The following is a 20749-nucleotide window of genomic DNA, read 5'->3' as shown; positions in this document are numbered from 1 at the left end:
CCCATTTATTTCTTGACCCACTATTTTCTGCCTCCACTGTTGATTTGCCATAGAAACAACTCTGGATCATTTCTGGTAGAGTCTTAATTATCTAATCCATGGGACTTAAAACTCTTGAGCCTTCCTTTTTTAGAAGGAAAATTTGAGGGGGGAATGGGTACATGTATATGTATGGCTAAGTTGCTCTGCTGTGCACTTGAAACTACCACAATACTCTTAAATCAACCATGCTCCAATATAAAATGAAAAGTTAAAAATAATTTCTCTTCCTTCATTTTCTATAAAATCTATCTGCTGATCTACCACTCTGCCACCCATCCTCAGTCACGGTTACCAACTTTTCCTCAGGGTTTTTCTGCTCAGAAAAGTAACACATGCACATTGCAGAAATTTTTGAAAATATATGCAAAAGAGTAAAATAAAATTTTCTAAATATAAATAATCTGAGCATTGTAGAGTAGTTCTTTCTAGGCCATATGCTTTCATAATCAAATTCCAATCATGCTATGTTCATTATCTTGATTGTGGGGATGGTTTTACAGGCATATACATATGTCAAAATGTAGCAAACTGCACACTTTAATGCATGCAGTTTATTGTACGTAAGTCATTCCCAAACTAAGCTGTTTTTAAAATGTAAACAATACAAGGAGAGACATTATTAATTAGAAGTGTAATTAAGGAAATAGAAATTGAATGTTTGAATCAACTTATAATTTTTTAAAAAATTATAGCAAAGGAGAGTGATGAGGATAAAAATGATTCTGCTGTAACTGGAATGTAGGACACAATTCCTTGTTTCCTTTTTGGGCTGAAACTCTTATACTTTGGGAAGGTTGTTTCTGTCTGTCTGTATGGAAAAAGCAGGATCTAACAGGCATAAAAACTAAAATGATCAGAACCATGTTTGTAAGATAGAAATAGTTTTGTATATGGCTTTTTTCACATAAGCACTTTTGTAATGCCAATTAAAATTCTCCAATTAATGGAATTGTGGGGATATCTCACAGACAGTAAAACCATCCAGTGGAGAGACCTGATTTATTAACCTGAATACTCAATAATAGGATAATGGTTTATTTTTAATTTTTTATGATTATTTTGAAATATAGGATTACTTTACCATTATAAGTTATTACAAAATATTGACTATAGTTTCCTGTTCAATAAGAATATGATTAATATTCTTGTGAATGAATTGTTTTGGGCCTCCAAATGGTTCCCTGGGATAGATTTCTTTGAGTAGAACAGCTGAGTGGAAGAGAACTGCTCTTCCCCACTCTTTAAGGCTCATTTTACATTATTCTCAGTTGTTTTCCTGAAAGGTTAGGTCAATTCGTTCCCTCATCAGCTTTGGCTAAAAATGATCATCTCACTGTACTGTCAACATCTTTGTATATGTTTAAAACCTCTTGTTATTTTATGGGTGGGAAGGTATCTTGTTGTTTATGTTTGCATTTTTTATTCCTAGGGAACTCAGATATGTTTCTGACATAATTCAGAGGCATGCAAACATCCTTTCTTTTCTGTAAATGCACTGGCCCATTTTTCTACAGAGACATTACAGCTCTGGTTGCTGATTGGCAGCATATTTATGCATTAACTATAATAAACTTTTGTCTGTCCTGTTATACCAAAATTTATTTAACATATCTCACTTGTCTCTATCTCTATGGAGTTTTCAATATACCTATAAAATATTTGCCTATTTGTTTGTTTTACACAAAGCTAGTAATATTTTCTCCTTTGTGTTTTCTTTTAGTGCTTTATTGGCTGAGAAATATTTTCTTCAATTCAAGATTAGTTCTAATACTACTTATTTTAACTTTAGGGATTTTGTGGTTAGATTTTTAACTCTCCAAGCATCTGAAATGTATTTTGGTGTATGATATAAGACAGGAGTGTAACTTGCTACTTTTCCCCAATAATTTTCTCAGCACTTTTGTTGAATATGTCATTCCTTCTCATTCATCTGTGATATTTTCTTTAGCATATTACCAAGTTCTTCCATAGGGCCCCCCTGGTGGCTCAGTGGTAAAGGATCTGCCTGCCAGTGCAGGAGACACAGGTTCAATCCCTGGGTCAGGCAGATCCCCAGTAGAAGGAAATGGCAACCCACTCCAATACTCTTCCCTAGGAAATCCTATGGACATAGGAGCCTGGCGGGCTACAGTCCATGGGGTCACAAAGAGTTGGACACGACTTAACGACTAAACACTACAACAATTCGTTCTTCCATATGCTGGGAACTGTTTGCAAGCTATATGTTCTTTTAAACAGATCATTCAATATTTCCGGTCATAATGATGCTGTAGCTTTTTGTTTGATATCTAGTAAAGCAAGTCATTCCAAATGTCCACATTTTTTTGTATTTCATAACATTATTCGTAAGTACATTCTTCACAAAGAACTTTCTATAATATCCCAAGGGAAAAAATTCACTGGGATTTTTAAAACTACATTATCCCCAGTTTATAAATGGAGAAGGCAATGGCACCCCACTCCAGTACTCTTGCCTGGCAAATCCCATGGGCAGAGGAGCCGGCTGGGCTGCAGTCCACAGGGTCGCTAGGAGTCAGACACGACTGAGTGGCTTCATTTTCACTTTTCACTTTCATGCATTGGAGAAGGAAATGGCAACCCACTCCAGTGTTCTTGCCTGGAGAATCCCAGGGACAGGGGAGCCTGGTGGGCTGCCGTCTATGGGGTTGCACAGAGTCGGACATGGCTGAATTGACTTAGCAATAGCAGTGGCAGTTTATAAAGAAAAGGCCAGTGAGAGAAAAAAGCAAGGCATTGCTGGAGTCCTGAACCATGGGAGAAGTTAGGAAAGCTGCCAAATTCCCTTCCCCATCTCCCTCATCCCCAAATGACCCAGAGTCTTGTTTCACCAAAATTTGCAAAATACAGTGAAAGTCAAGCAGGGAAGAGGCTCCAAGGGAATCATGCATAGAGACATTGGGGGTCTCTGCAAGAAGGGGAGACTGGCACCAGGTCCTGTCTTGAAATGTAACTACAGAGAGGACTTGCTGATCCTCCCGAGGGGGACAAGAATAGGGCTGGCCATGGAGCAGTCTATATTTCTGATGGTCAGTTTGGCATTAAACCCCAAGTTTCACTTGGATTATCTGAATGGCTTGTAAGGAAGCCAAACCTATGCAAATGTGCATGTATCCCTGCCCCCACTCTGAGGTGGCTGTGTTGGCTGCAGGAGACTCATGGTTAGTGAGCAAGGCTGGAGAAGAGGTGGAGTTTGGAAGATATCAAAGAGTCACATAGTAAACATTTCATTGCCCCCAGTGAGAGCCAGTGTTTAGACCTGTCACCCGGAGGGTATCTGGCACCTGTCAGAGAAGCAGCAACAACTAAGAGCTGATTGCCAGGAAAGTGAAAGTGTTAGTTGCTCAGTCGTGTCCAACTCTTTGCAAGCCCATGGATTGTAGCCCGCCAAACTCCTCTGTCCATGGGATTCTCAAAGCAAGATTACTGGATTGGGTAGCCATTTTCTTCTCCAGGGGATCTTCCTGACCCAGGGATCGAACCCAGGTCTCCTGCACTGAAGGCAAATTCTTTACCATTTGACCCACCAGATTGCCAGGGAATGCAGCCAAATCACTTACTATTTTCCTTAATCCCTCCTCCTTCACCCCTGCAACACAACAGAAGCCTGCCAAGAAGGGGCACCACTTGGGGGCTCTGCCACACACCATGGTTCACTCCAGGGCCCTTGAGCCACAAACCTGGCAAACTTCGGGAAAGGGAAAAGCTCTGAGAGTACATGAAAGTGACAGATTTTTAATATCCTAAAAATGAAGTCAAGGAATCATCCCAAAATGTCCTTAAGGGGTCTGTGACCCAGCGGGTGGGACTTCTCATGTAACACAGTTGTGGGAGTGAAGGCTGAGAATGGAGAAAAATAAAACCATTTCCTCTTTGTACCCCACAGAGATGAGACAGTTCAATAAAGCACTTACATATGAATAAGCAAAGAGGAGAAAATAAAACTCATCTGTTATCCCACAGGGCAGCTATAACTAATATTAACTGATGTTTGCCAGGGATTTTTATGTGAATTTATTTTCAAAATTGCAATTACAATGTATTTTCTGGGTTTTTTTAAACTATCTTTTATTCTCAAGAATATATTCTGAACATTTGTGCTTTTTTGACAAAAGTATAACATGATTTTCTGTTTTAGGGCACCCCAGATGGTCTGAGGGATCTTAGTTCCCGGACCAGGGATCGAACATGGCACCCCTGCAGTGGAGCACAGAGTTTTAATCACTGGACCACCAGGAAGTCCCAACAACATAATTTTAATATCTTAGAATATTGCATCCTGTTGGTTGATTATAATTTATTCAGGAAATGATATATTCTTTCATATTTAAAGTTGCTTCCAATTTGTACTATTATATATAATCCTGCAATAAATGTCCTATTATTTCCCTAGGGTAAATCCTAGTAGCAGAGTTCCTCTATCAAAGGGTATATACATTTTAGAGCTTTTCCAATATGCTGCCAATTCACTTTCTTTCTACACACCCACCACTAGCCTGTGAGAGTCTGTTTTTCTGCATTTTGGTGCATGCTATCTTCCATTTTTTGAGTTGCCTAATATCTATTTGTAGTATTCTTTTTAAATGCACTTTTTAAAATATTAGTGAGAATCGATATTTTTCATTGTTTTATTGGTTATGTATAATTTCTGTGCTGTGCAGTGCCTGTTTCTCTCTTTTGCCCATTTTTCTACTAATGTACAATTTTTCCTATTGTTTTGTAAAAGACAGTTACATCCATTTTGTTGTTGTTGTTGTTCAGTCCCTAAGTCACTTCTGACTCTTTGCAACCCCGTGGACTGCAGCACACCAGGCTTTCCTGCCCCTCACCATCTCCTGGAGTTTGCCCAAGTTCATGTCCATTGAATTGATGATGCCATCCAACCATCTCATTATATCCATATATCTATCATATATATTGCAAATCTTCTTCCCAGTTCCTTTTTATTTAAGAGGATATATTCCATGCCAAAGTGTAAACTTTAGATTTCACCATATAAAATTGTTTTATGATTGATGTCTGGAGTCAACAAACTTTTCCTGTAAAGGGACAGATGATAAATATTTCAGGCTTTGCCAACCAAATGGTCTGTCACAACTCTCTCTTTGTAGAGCAGAAACAGCCCTAGAGGATAGTCACTGAATGGGCATGTCTTCATTCATTTTAAATTTGGCCATGGGTGGGCAGTGGGCTTCCCTGCCAATGCAGGAGAATCTGCCTGCCAATGCAGGAGACTCAGGTTTGATCCCTGGGTCAGGAAGATTCCCTGGAAAAAGAAATGGCAACCCACTCCTGTATCCAGTATCCTTGCCTGGGATATCCCATGGACGGAGGAGCCTGGCAGGCTACAGTCTATGGGGTCACAAAGAGTTGGACATGACTTAACAACAATGGGTGGGCAGTAGTTTGTCCACCTCTGGTTTAAGTTATCAGTGCCATGTTTTGAAAGTGGCTCTATACCACAAGGATATATTATTTTCTATAATCTATTCTTATTTTATGGCTTCACTTTTGAAATGTCTATCTTTAATATAATCAACTTTGTTATTTAATTTTTCTCAAATGGGTTAGCCCTCTGGTCTAAAGTCATTCCTTCAATAATTCATACATTCCCAACTGAGTAGATTTGCGAACTTTTTTCTAAGTTAAAAAATGTGGACAACTGCACACATACTCGGAATTTTAAATGCTATTACTCTTCAGGGGCTAGTCCAGTTCAGTCACTTGGTCATGTCTGACTCCTCATGACCCCATGAACTGATGGCTTCCCTGTCCATTATCAACTCCCAGAGCTTGCTCGAATTCATGTCCATCGAGTCAGTGATGCCATTCAACCATCTCATCTACTGTCGTCCCCTTCTCCTCCTGCCTTCAATCTTTCCCAACATCAGGGTCTTTGCCAATGAGTCAGTTCTTCACATCAGGTGCCCAAAGTATTCGAGGTTCAGCTTCAGCATCAGTTCTTCCAATGAATATTCAGGACTGATTTCCTATAGGATGGACTGGTTGCATCTCTTTGCTGTCCAAGAGACTCTCAAGAGTCTTCTCCAATACCACAGTTCAAAAGCATCAATTCTTCAGTGCTCAGGTTTCTTTATGGTCCAACTCTCACATCCATACATGACTACTGGAAAAACCATAGCTTTGACTAGCCAGATCTTTGTTGGCAAAGTAATGTCTCTGCTTTTTAATATGCTGTCTAGGTTGGTCATAGCTTTTCTTCCAAGGAGCAAGTGTCATTTAATTTCATGGCTGCAATCACCATCTGCAGTGATTTTGCAGCCCCCCAAAATAAAGTCTGTCACTGTTACCATTGTTTCCCATCTATTTTCCATGAAGTGATGAGACCAGATGCCATGATTTTAGTTTTTTTGAATGTTGAGTTTTAAGCCAGCTTTTTCACTCTTCTCTTTCACTTTCATCAAGAGGCTCTTCAGTTCCTCTTTGGTTTCTGCCATAAGGGTGGTGTCATCTGCATATCTGAGGTTATTGATATTTCTCCTGGCAATCTTGATTCCAGCTTGGGCTTCATCCAGCCTGGCATTTTGCATGATGTACTCTGCATATAAGTTAAATAAACAGGGTGACAATATAGAGCCTTGACGTACTCCTTTCCCAATTTGGAACCAGTATCTGGGGGTAGTATCATGCCTTTAATTATTAGTTTTTCAGTACATTTTAATATCTTGTATAGCAACTCTACACCCACCCTCATACTCTTCTTGTCTTTGTTGTTGACTTTATCTTCTTTTTCAAAATATTCTTTAGGATCATTTTGTCAAGTTCTAGTAAAAATTGTGCTATGACTGGAAGTGCATTACTCTATAATTTTCAGATAAACTGGCAATCCAAGACAGTGGTATCCACTCAGTGGAGGTGACTTTCTCATTATCATTGGCCTCATTAATTGATCCTATAATCAATAAATGCAACTTAAAAAGCACAGCTTTGTCATTTGGAATTAAATGTAGCATTTTCTTTGAGAATAAGATTCAAGTGCTTGAAATTTTGAAACCCACTGATTTAACCTATTGACATTTGTCATTATTATGGTTTATGTCATCTTATTCTATATTTTCATACATTTAATACTTCTTTCTGGTTTCCTTTTTTCTGTTTTTTGATGATAACTGACAATTGTGCTAGTGGTTATTTAAAACCAGTTATCTTTACAAACTGTTCTTACTCATCTATATGAGTGAGAAATGAAATTATATCATTTGAATCTCTTCTGTTTGAGACAAAAGATATAACACAGTTTTATATTCCTTACCCTCACTACCTGGTCCCCACAACCTTTTCAGTTTTATTAATAATATAAAAAAGAATTTTAGATCTACCATCTTTTTTAATAATCATGGATCTTATCATTTTGGAATGATTTTTGACATTTTTATTTGATTTTATAATAAGATTTTTTTATTAATGTTACTATCCTTCTATTCTGCAGCTATGTTATGAAGACTAAGTCTTCCTGTGCTCTGTTGTAAATGTCAAATTGTTTCTTGACATTTTCCCCTGGATTCATTGGTAAATAATTATCAGAAGTCTGTTATTCTTCTGAGTCTTCTAGCTATATCTCCCCCATTGCTCTATGGTATTTTTCACAGGCCTAATTGTTACTTATTCATCTTAGTCCTTGATCCTGTACCCTGTTTCCAGCTAGTGATAGAATACACTTCTCCCATTTAGAACAAAATGACAAGTCGATATGCAAGCTTAAGCAAAATTTACCTCTGTGTACCTTTGTCCCACGTGAGATGATGTCTCCTTCCTACCTGATGGCCTGGTTCTCTGAACTGATGGGTTACGTGAAAAAATGATAATTCCCAGCATGCACTACAACTGGGTTCTTTCTACAGTGGTCCCATGCAAATGATGCCCTAAAAACCTATTATCTGTGTATGTACCATCCCTTCCCATACTCAGGAGAAAAGGAAGAAAGACGCTCACATTTCTGGCTGGTTCAAATCTTGAATCTCTGGGTGAATCTCTAGTGAGTGGAGAACAAAATACTTTTCTACCTTTTACGAAGCATTTTGTTTCCAAACCCAGCTCTTATTGTCCTGAAATCAGTTCCAATTTCTTCAAGGTTCTGACAGTATATGATCTATCAGTTTTATTTTCCATGTTGGAAGGTTTATTTTTCCCCATAGGCCTTCATTAGTGTTTTCTGTTAGCTGTTGAGAGAGGCTTCCCTGGAGACTGTTACCCAGATGCCACTTTGAATAACAACAACAGCCACAGCTAACATTTACTGAGCACTTACCATGTACCATCCAACCATTTTTTCATTTAATCACCACTACAGCCCTCATTTAACCTCTCTAAGACTAATTTGCCCAAGGACATTCTGCTAAGGACACACACTGCCATGTACATGCATTTAAAATCATTTCCAAAAGAAGCAAAATCATTTGCTGTCTGGGATTCAAACAAATATACCATCTTTCTCATGCTTTTCTAAATCTCTTAATCTTTCTGACCCTGACTTAACTCCTCAAATGCCAGTATTTCCTTCTCCTTCCTTTGCATGTTGATATGATACATGTCCTCATTAGCTTACTCTGTGATTAATCATTCATTCGATATACATCTCATGTCAGTCATGCCTAATAAATGGGCATTTTGTAATCAAATTTAAATTTAAAAATTTTTAATTTTTTAGCTGGAGAAATTATAGGTTTCAGGTATTGGAATGAATGTTTTACTTCTGTGTCATTTTTTAAAGCTTTATGGAAGAAAGATCTTTTCATAAAGAATACACAGGTCATATATTTTTTCAGTATTCATGGGCTTCCCTGGTGGCTCAGATGGTAAAGAATCTGCCTGCAATGTGGGAGACCTGGGTTTGATCCTTGGGTTAGGAAGATCGCCTGGAGGAGGGCATGGCAACCCACTCCAGTATTCTTGCCTGGAGAATCCCCATCAATAGAGGAGCCTGGCAGGCTACAGTCCATGGGGTTGCAAAGAATCGGACATGACTGAGTGACTAAGCACACACATACCCTTTCAGAGATATACATGGCATAAAATGTTAACAATTGTAGGGAAGTATTGTACACAAGCACCAGATTCACTAACATATATGGTCACAGGAATGTGAAGAAGGCAAAACACCTATACAAAATCATTACAGGTTGGATTTTCTGGAAAGCAGATAGGGATGGAGTTTAACATGCACAATGTTTTTTAGGGAGTGATCTTAGGATCAACACCTGTGGAAAGAAGGAAACAGCAGCAGGATTGAATAGCAGGAGAAGCTGGGTTGTGATGCAAGGTCAACAACAGTCTCAGCTCACCCTCTTGAGCAGCATCAGAGCCTTGGGAGTTTTCCTGCATTGGGTCAAGATAGTCAGATTGTTATATTCCCTTCTCAATCAGGCATTGGAAAAAAGTCATCTGGGAAGGGAGTGGCCTCGATGAGGCTGCAATTTGCAACTAAGGCAATCTCTGAAAGTGCTGACATTGAAGGCTGACTGCTGGTAACAGTCACTGAAGGGTGATCTGGGCAGAAGAGCATCACAGGACCCACCACAAGGATCCTCTCTGAAAAGGCAGGCATTTTAGAGATGACCAAATCACTTCAGAATGTTTCCAATTACTTCAAGGCTTCCTGTAATTTTTCAGTACTTCTCAAAGTCCTAATAAAATGAAGATGGTAAATGAATCACTACTTTCCATGGGACTTTAGCTAGTAATCGCTAAATACCAGAGCACTTGGGAAAGAAAAAGAATTGACTTTCATTGAGACCACGCTGGGGCCTCCCAGGTGGCACTAGTGGTAAGAACCTGCCTGCCAGTGCAGGAGACATGAGACACGGGTTCGATCCTGGGTCAGGAAGATCCCGTGGAGGAAGGCAGGGAAACCCGCTCCAGTATTCTGGCCTGGAGAATCCTCATGGATAGAGGAGCCTAGCAGGCTGAAGTGACTTAGCACGCATGCACACATGAGCACTCTCTGGCTCAGATTTTAACATACATAATTTCATGTCACCAGCCAATGGTGCTGTGAGTTTACAGAGGAGAAAAAGGAGACAGAAAACTTACCCACAGCTGGTCAATTGTATACTTAGAACTAGATCACCACAAATCTCTTGATCCACTGTGATGGCTCATCCTGACAAAGTAGCTGTGATGTCAGACACATCCCACTCCTGGCTTTTGGGGTGTTTTGGCAAATGGTGGTAGAGCCTATGGCCAGGGAGCCTGGGCCAGAGCAGATGGTCTGGATGGTGCCCAACACTGTCTCGGGAGAAAACAATGGGCTGCCGTGCTGTCCCTGGACAAATGTGTTAGGCATAGCCTTCTTGGAAACGTCCCATGAGAGAGGATCTATTTAATGTGGCTCCTCACAAAGGTCGTCAATGATCCCCACACATTGATGGATCTTTCATGCCTTGAAGGAACTTAAGTGACAGAGCCCACCAATTAACTAATATATAATATTCTAGAGCATGTGTGTGAGTTTCTGCATCGGAGGAGACACAAAGAGATTTAAAAACAGCATGTTGTAGTCAAAAAAGCACTGGCTTTCCACTTCACTCGGAATAAAATTCTTTGTCATGGCTTATATTTCTCACCTTTATTCCCCCCCTATTTCTCAGCTCTTCCCCTCCCCTTTGTTCACTGTAGCCGCACTGCTGTTTTTCACTAACTGTTCCACTTGCCTGGAACAAATCTTCCCCCAATCTCCGTGTAATTGACTTATTCTCTTCCTCCAGATTTCAGCTCAATTTTTTTTTCTATTTCAGAGAGGTTTTCTCTGATTCCCATAGCTAAAGTCATTTTCTATTTAACACTGCTTTCTTTTCTTCATGGCACTTCTCATTTTTGGAAGTTATCTTCTTTGTTCATGTACTTGTTCATCATCTGTCTCCCTAGAATATGTAAGCTGCGTGGGAGCCTGGACCTTCTTTATCCCCACTACTTAGAGCAATGCGTGACACCTGGGGCTTCCCAGGTGGCGCTAGTAGTAAAGAACCTGGCTGCCAATGCAGGAGACAGAAGAGATGCAGATTGGATCCCTGGGTCAGAAAGATCCCCTGGAGGAGGAAATGGCAACCCACTCCATTATTATTGCCTGGAGAATTCCCATGGAGAGAGGACCCTGGCGGGTTATGGTTCATAGGGTTGCAAAGAGTTGGACACGACTGAAGCAACTGAGCATGTATGAGCAGGACACATAATAAGGACTCAAATACTTAATGAATAAACAGGAAACCTAGGTTCCATTTCTACTTCTATAAGTCTCATGAGATTGGGAGGATCATTTTAACTACTTTGAATGGAAGCTCATTCATCTGGAACAAGAGTTAGCACACTATGGCTCATAGACCAAATACAGCTGGTCACCGAATTCTGTAAAGAAAACTTGATTAGAATACAGACATGATCGTTCATTTATGTATCATTGCTACCTGCTTTAATGCTGTAGGAGCAGAGTTGAGTAGTTGAGACAGACACCGTGCGGCTCCCAAAGCTTAAAATACATACAATCAGACATTTTAAGGAAAAGCTTGCAGACCTTTGGTGATCATAACATCTATAGCATTTTTGTAAGGAATGAATAAGAAGATGTGTGTGAAACATTTTTATGAAATGAAAAACTGCTACTCATGTCAGGAGGTCAACTTTATTAGCTAGGGAGATGATTGTCGTGAAGACACTACAATCAGTCAATGATTATATAAAGAAAGGAAATGCCTTATAAGATCCAGACTATTTCAAGCAGACTTCAGAAAGTGTGAAATCATCCCTTTGGGCATAGGCCAGCCAGCCCTACCTGAATATTAAGGCCAGGCTTGGAGTTACAAACACCTCACCACAGTGGAAGTAGAAAGGAGACAGACACACTCGATCAAATTTCTCTACTACTCATCAACTGTGTGCCTTTATAACTTCATCAACTCTACCCAGTAGGCTCCTCATTTGTGAAACAAGGATATTAAATTAATATGTACATACTACAATATGTAAAATAGATCAAAAGAACCTACTGTATACCACAAGGAACTCCACTCAATACTCTGTAATCTGAAAAATAGATATATCTATGTTGATGTTGTTCTGTCACTAAGTCATATCTGACTCTGGAACTCCATGGACTGCAGCATGCCAGGCTCCTCTGTCCTCCACTGTCTCCCAGAGTTTGCTCAAATTCATAGCCATTGAGTTGGTGATACTATCTAACCACCTCACCTCATATCTGCCACCTCCTTCTTCTTTTGCCTTCAGTCTTTCCCAGCATCAGGGTCTTTTCCAATGAGTTGGCCCTTTGCATCAAATGGCCAAAGTATTGGAGTTTCAGCTTTAGCAACAATCCTTCCAATGAATATTCAGTGTTGATTTCCTTTGGGATTAACTTGCTTGATCTCCTTGCAGTCCAAGGTATTCTCAAGAATCTTCTCCAGTGCCACAATTTGAAAGCATCAATTGTTCAGTGCTCAGCCTTCTTTATGGCTCAATTCTCACATCCATAAATAACTACTGGAAAAATTATAGCTTTGACTATACAGACTTTTGGCAGTAAAGTGTTGTCTCTGCTTTTTAATATGCTGTCTAGGTTTGTCATAGCTTTTCTTCCAAGAAGCAAACATCTTTTAATTTCATGGCTGCAGTCACTGTCCACAGTGATTTTGGAGCCCAAGAAAATAAAATCTGTCACTGTGTCTACTTTTTCCCCATCTATTCGTCATGAAGTGATGGAACGAGATGCCAGGATCGTAGTTTTTTGACACTGAGTTTTAAGCCAGCTTTTGCACTCTCCTCTTTAACTCTCGTCAAGAGGTTCTTTAGTTCCTCTTCATTTTCTATCATTAAAGTGGTATCATCTGCATACCTGAGGCTGTGAATATTTCTCTCAGCAATCTTGATTCCAGCTTGTGATTTATCCACCCCAGCATTTAGCATGATGCACTCTGCCTAGAAGTTAAATAAGCAGGGTGACAATATACAGCATCATCAATCTCCTTTCCCAATTTTGAACCAGTCAGTTGTTCCATGTATGGTTCTAACTGTTGCTTTTTGACCTGCAAACAGGTTTCTCAGGGGATGGGTAACATGGTCTGGTACTCCCAACTCTTTAAGAATTTTCCACAGTTTGCTGTGATCCACACAGTCAAAGGCTTTAATGTAGTCAATGAAGCAAAAATAGATGCTTTTCTGGAATTTCCTTGCTTTCTCCATGATCCAACGAATGTTGGCAATTTGATCTCTGGTTCCTCTACCTCTTTGAAACCCAGCTTATACATCTGGAAGTTCTCAGTTCACATACTGCTGAAGCCTACCTTGAAGGATTTTGAGCACAACTTTGCTAGCATGCGAAATGAGGACAATTATATGGTAGTTTGAACATTCTTTGGCATAGCCCTTCTTTGGGATTGGAATGAAAACTGACCTTTTCCAGTCTTGTGACCATTGCAGTTTTCCAAATTTGCTGACATATGAGTGCAGCACTTTAACAGCATCATCTTTTAGGATTTTAAATAGCTCAGCTGGAATTCCGTTACCTTCACTAGCTTTGTTCATAGTAATGCTTCCTAAGGCCCACTTGACTTTACAATCCAGGATGATCAGCCTTAGATAAGTGACCACACCATTGTGGTTATCCAGGTCATTAAGACCTTTTTTGTATAGTTCTTCCTTGCGCATATATGTATAACTAAATTACTTTGCTATACACCTGAAACTAACACAACATTGTAAATTGAATATACTCCAATATAAAGTTTTCTAAAAATACCTATTCTATAAAATTGTTGTGAGGATCAAATGAGAAAATGCATGGAAGGAGATAGCATCTAGCTTATTGTCAACATCAATGGCAATTGTTATCACCATCTTCACTGTCATCATCTAGCTACCTCTCCCACATTCTGAATTAAATCTGTGGCTAAGAAAACAAATTAGCGTACCTGTTCCTTTATACACTGGCAAGATCTGCACAGGGTGCCAGTGGTCTCATTTTCCTCCCTGTTTCTCCTGTATTCATCTACTCTCTCCGGGGCTGCACAACTCACTTCCCAGGTGACCTTTGAACCCTAATTTCATCCTGGCTTCTTCTCTTCCTTTCTCCCTATATCTAATATACTGCTAATTTTGCATTCTATTATCTGTGTTCTGTAGTCTATTTATATGGCCCAGATTCTATTTCACAGGCTCACCAGTTCCTGTCTCAACTTCTATCACAGCCTTCCAGGTGGGCATGTGACTCCAGGGAACCCCAGCTTCAGCCCACCTTCACACAGGATCAGTGTTATTCTCTAGAATAAAATCATTCCACTTCTTTACTTTAAAAGTTCTGGGATTCCCCATGGTCTCCTTGCTGCATGAGGCCCTTCTAAACCTGCCACCTGCTTGCCTGTTCAATCTCATCTTCTTCCACTTGTTTCCTACTGACACCCTCCCCATGTGTATTTCAATCACATGTACCTATTTGCTGGTTCCCTGGCCAACCTATAGAACTAAGAGTGAGGAAAACATGCTTATTGTCATGAACTACTCAGGTCTAAGAAGTTGCTCTATAAAAAGCAGCATTCTCTCAGCAGAATATGACTAATATGTGAACAGAAATTGTAAATGAATAACCAGGTATTGAGCTAAAATGTTCTTCTCCTGATATAACATCTATAGCCTAATTTCACTCCAAAATAAGGTCATGGATTTAAAAATTCACACATAATAAACATATATGGAGAAGGAAACCATATTGTGTTGTCCTTGGGAAACATTTGCTAAATGTGTATCTTATACACCCACAACATAATCACCATTAGCAGGAGCAACTTTCTTTTTTATAATACCATAGTAAAGTTTTAAAGAATAAAAATTGTGACCAAAGAAAAATCAGAGACAAGAAAAATGCAGAGGAAATGGTACTGCATAAAAAAACCTGAGAAGTTACACAAAATGGGGCCAATTTAGGTTGATTGAATGATGCGGGATAAAGGAGAGGAATCTCAGAAAGATAGATAGCCAGGAGGATCTCTGGATAAGAGGTCTCCAAAAGGCAGGAAGAGTGAAAAGCTGAGCAGCACCGTGGGAGTGGATCTGAGCCCAATGAGTCACTTAAGAGAGGTGAGTACTGTAGATGGGTAAGAAGGTCTGGGTCATGGGAGAACAGTGTTCCCAAGTAGAGGTAGCCATTGAATTAATTCTCTTGGGCATTTATCTGAGAGCCTTAATGGATGCTAGAAGATCATTTTGCCCACATTAGCTACTAAGGAGACTTGACCCTTAATGAGAGGCAGCATCAGGTACATTAATCATCCTGCTAATGGCCTAACCTCTTTGATAATGTCACAGACAGTTCTTTTCCCTGATTGGCTTTGAATTGCCCCTGCCCCGGCAATAAGTGTATATTGTTTCTCTTGCCTTGTTTCTGGGAAGAAAGGGAAAGAGAGAGGGAGGGAGGAGACAGGAGGCAGCAAGAGCAAACTATAACTCACTCTTGGTAACTACTAGAGCCCATGAATGAGGCAGTGTTGGTATCTTGGGAGTTACCAGCAAAGTGAAGATGTCTTGTTTAGTTCCTAGGGCTATCTGCGCGTACTCTGAATTATCTTGATCTTCAGTCTAAATGAGAGGACTTGATGTGTTTCAGAACTTGGGGTCCGTATCCAATTTCTAGCAAAGACTCCTTGGATTCTTGCTGGAAAAACAAAGAGAGCAGGATAAAACCAGTTATCATTACTCATCAAAGGGAAAAAATTATTTCATCCAGCCTTTCCAGGTAATTAGTATGACATCATCTAAAAGCCCATGGTGTGAAATGGGTACCATCATGGAGGACTGATCTCAGCTCTTTAGGTTCTCCACTTCAACATAAACTTTGAATAAATAGAAGAAAATAAAGCAAATATGGTATTGTTTGTTATTTGGATAGCTTAAAACTTTACATGCTGGAAATTACATCAAAGAATAATAAGATACCAATGCCTGTTGGAAAGGTCTAATTCTGTTGAATTCGAAGTTTTCATGGGCTATAAGGTGCTAAATCCTTGGGAACAGATTTGTACATCTGATTTTAAAAGTCCTTTGTATTTAGAACATGTAAATAAACAAATATATCTCCCACATCAACAGGAAATTCCCTGGATAATTTTGGAAATGGGCATTGATGGCACTAATGGCAGCATCCTGGTTTAGCATATGTAAGTTCAATTATGATAGAATAAGTTTAGTTATGATGGGATAAGTTCAATTATGATGGAATAAGTTCAATTATGATGGAATATGTTATAAACTGCAGTGGTCAATTTTAGAAAACATTATTATTTGTATTAGAAAAAAATTTAATGGTAAAAATATAGTAATTCAGGACTTTAAATGAAGAAAAATGTCCTAACATTTTAATAATTCCTAACATAATAGAATAAGTAAAATAAAATTGGGAAGAGAGTGAATCAGTTTCTCCTACAGGCCTTAGTCCCCCATTTTTAAAATAAAAGGCATGGGCCAGAAAATTTTTAAGTTGCTTCCTGGTGGCAAAAGATGAAGAACTCCAAGTTTGTGTGTGAACACAGATTAAGGGGAAACCCTCCTGCCTGCAGCCAGAGCTCCTATAATTCTGGCAGTCCACTCTTATCCCTCACCTCACTCCATTTTGCCTTAAATCACACAGCTCACCAGGAACCCTTCCACTATACCAGGACCAGTTTTCTCAACCCATTTATGGACTCTCACCAGGTTACTCCTTTCATTTGGAATGTCATCCCTACATCACTTAAATTCCATTTTTTTTTCCTTCAAGGCACAGCTCACTGTTTGCTTCTTCTGTGAAGCTTTGCCTGAATAGATCAGTTCTGGCTCTTTCATCTTTCTGAGCTATTGTTTATCTGATATACAGTGTTATATAGTCCACTATTTACTGCGGATGTTTCATTTAGTTTAAGAGCTTGGGCTGTGGAACCAGGCTACCTAGATTCAAACCTCATCTATACCACTTATTTACCTTAAGACCTTGGGCAGTTGGTTAACTTCGATTAACCTCTTTATATCTTGTTTCCATCACTTGTAAACTGGGGATAATGTGGTATATACTTCAGAAGTTCTGTATCATGGAACTATTTCTGCCAAATCATCCTAAGTAAGTCCACTGAGAATGTTTCAAGAAATGTGTTTAGCATTCTTCAGTGTCAGCATTATAAAACATTTTTGTGGTCTATTTAAAAATACATAGGTATACAGTATTATTTTAATACATCCATGTCCATGTAAGCAATTAAAATACAAATAAATCAATAACATAGTCTCACCACCTAGAGATAATTTTTGTTTAAATTGTTGCATTTATTCTTACAGATATTCTTTCAAAAATTGTGATAGTTTCAAAATATGTCCACAAAGTCTTTAAGACTACTGCAGAAGACAGAGCCTAATTCCCTTCCCACTGAGAGTGGGTCAAATTTAGCTTGTCTAGCTGTTAAAAAGTGGCAAATGTGGCGATGTGTGATTTCTGAAACTCGGTCATAAAAAGCATAGCATCTCTCTTGCTCTCTGCTTTTCTCCCTCTCATCCTCTCTCCCTCTCTCTTTGTCTCACCACTCTCTCTATGGGAGCCAGCTGTCATGTGGGGACATTCAAGCAGCACAATAAAGTTGCACATATGGTGAAGAACTGAGGCCTCCTGCCAACAGCTACATGAGTGCTCCATCTTGGAAGCAGATCCTCCATCCCCAGTCAAGTCTTCAGAGACTGCAGCCCTAGCCAACATTGTGACTCCAATAACATGAGCAACCTTGAGCTGGAACCACCCAGTCAAGTCATTCCCAAATTCCAGACACACAGAAACTATGAGATTATGTTGTTTTAAGCCACTAAGTTTTGGGGTAATTTGTTGAGCAGCAGTAAATAACAAATACACACACACACACACACACACACACACACACACACACACACACACAGTGTTCTCCTGCCTCACAGAATTAATCACACACTGTATATATAGAAATCACAGGTTTACTGATCTTTCCATCCCTACAGTAGAAACTGCTTGGGAAAAGGGAATGTTTAGTTCTTAGTTGTTATATCCAGTACCTAGCACACTGCCTGCCATATTGTAAAGTTCAGAGCTTCTTTGATGAATAAATGAGAGTGTGACTAATGCAGAAATAGAAGGAAAAGTGGAAGACCATTGTTGAAAGATGTGGCCATGAAAGAAGGGAAGTAGTAGGATCATAGTGAGTTAGAAGATTAAAGTCAAGTGAAGGAGGACTGGTCCAAAACCTGGTCCTGAGACTGTCTAAGCTGAAACTAAGGATGGATCCAACATCAGGCTTTATAGAGACAAAATCAGCATCTGTCTTGGCCCTTGGAAGGCAAAAAATAAATAAATAAAACATATCATTTCTGGTATCTTTTTATTTACACTAATCAAAGGTCATATGAGAGTATATAGATTACCCTGATATTTAGTCAACATAACACTTGTGAATGAATAAGACATATAATTCTGATTTATTGTCAACATAACACTTGTGAATGAATAAGACATATAATTCTGATTTATTGTCATTATCAGAATGTTCACTTTCAAATTCTAGATGTATTTGGAGAGAAGTATTCTAGATATAACTTGGAGTAAAAAAAATTCATGGGCTTTACATATTGAAATTCTTTCAAACTGTTGAAGCATAAATGTATATTGATCTTCACAAAACTTAAACGCTACTATAATTGATGATGTGAAAGCTGTTAATTGTATATTCAAAGACAATTATTAAGTATTTTTAAATAGTTAAATAAGTGGGGACATAGATTGACAGTTTACACCATAGTAAGTATGAGTATTCTTTGATGAATTAATGAAGAAGATTAATTCCTCTCTAAAGCACCAAGCATTTTATACAGACTTAAATAGAAGGCCAAATAACAGAGATTAAACTATATTATAAGTCTATGCTTTCAGGGATTGATTTCAGTGCTATCATTTACACTATTAAACTAGATAACACAACTATTTCTGAACAGTTAAGAAAGCAACTTTCTCAAGCAATGCACAGAGCTTTTTTGAAGGTGACTGAAGTGTATCACCATGACCAAAGTTCAAGTCCAACAGATGAGGAATAGATATCCTTAGACTTATCTGGTTACTAGTAGAGCAGCACATGCTAAGTTGCCTCAGTTATGTCCCACTCTTTGCGACTGCATGGACTGTAGCCCACCAGGCTCCTCTGTCCATGGGATTCTCCAGGCAAGAATATTGGAGTTGGGTTGCCATTTCCTACTCCAGGGGATCTTCCCAAACCATGGATCGAACCCACATCTTGAGAGTCAATTCCTAGGCAGGTTGATAAGAAGTCTGGGGTCCCTGAGGAGAGAGGGGCCTGGGGTTCTCAAGGAAGAGATAGGGGTCTGGAATTTTCAAGGAGGAGGAAAGGACAAACGTTTTATTTTGTTTTTTCTCTACTTTCCTTAGTCTTAGTCACATGTTTGTTTGTTTTTTTTCTTTAAGCCTGGAACTGATGATTACGCAACAAACAACTCAGTTTAAACTGTTCAATTCAATTCAATTCAGTCACTCAGTCGTGTCCGACTCTTAAACTCTGTGCTGCTACTGCTGCTAAGTCGCTTCAGTCGTGTCCGACTCTGTGCGACCCCATAGAGGGCAGTCCACCAGGCTCTGCTGTCCCAGGGATTCTCCAGGCAAGGACACTGGAGTGGGTTTCCATTTCCTTCTCCAATGCGTGAAAGTGAAGTCACTCAGTTGTGTCCGACTCTTAGCGATCCCATGGACCACAGCCCACCAGGCTCCTCTGTCCATTGGATTTTCCAGACAAGAGTACTGGAGTGGGGTGCCATTATATAACAATAATGTATCCTGCTTGAGGACAGCTTCTCCTTCCTGAAAACCTTCTGACTAATCCTGATATCTTAGAATGTACGCTATGGGAGTGGGTCTGGTAGGCTCTTCCTATTGTTAAATTCTAATCCTGTTATCCTAAAATGTAAGTTATGGGAATGAGTCTGTAAAATTTTTACAACCTTGAGACATTCATTTGATTTGTAATAGCTAATTTAAAAAGTATATAATTCCCTTGCTAAAGACTAGTAAGGGGGCACTCTCCATCCTCCTTCTGATGTTTATGTCAGAAGCTTTCTCTGTCCCTTTTTGTACTTTAATAAAAGTCTGCTATATAAAAGCCCTTGAGTGATCAAGCCTGGTCCCTGGTCCCAAAGTTAAATCTTCTTCTTCTTTGGAGATCACGAATCCGACACCATTCACCATAAGCTATCATCTTGGAGGCTCATCTGGGATTTTCAGGATGAAGTAAGAACACTCAGAGCTCTAGCCACTCTGCTTTCTCAGTACACACATTTTCTGCTTTACTTTGCTAACTCTTCCGTGTGCTTATGTGAATGAACGGCACTCTGCATGAAGCAAGGGATGAGCCCTGCTCTGTGATTCCACTGTGCCTTATAATGACTGAAGGCGGCCCCAAAAAGGGGAGCCTTGTCTGGGGTTTATACCAACCAACCAATGGCAAGAGACACCCAAGTTCCCTGTGAGGGGAGCAACAACCAAACATGGGCAAAGCATGTGGGCCAAACTTTCCTTTCTCAGTCAGTTTTTCCTGGTCTCTTTGACCATTTCAAAATTGCGTAGGAAATTAGGACTACCAACTTAATCTGTCAAATCATAGACTTTCAATGGACTTGTGATTCATGCCATTACTATATACTT

The sequence above is a fragment of the Ovis aries genome, chromosome X (assembly GCF_016772045.2).
Source record: "Ovis aries strain OAR_USU_Benz2616 breed Rambouillet chromosome X, ARS-UI_Ramb_v3.0, whole genome shotgun sequence".
NCBI lineage: Eukaryota > Metazoa > Chordata > Mammalia > Artiodactyla > Bovidae > Ovis > Ovis aries.
The sequence above is the reverse complement of the archived record's forward strand: the minus strand, read 5'-3'. Positions refer to the sequence as shown.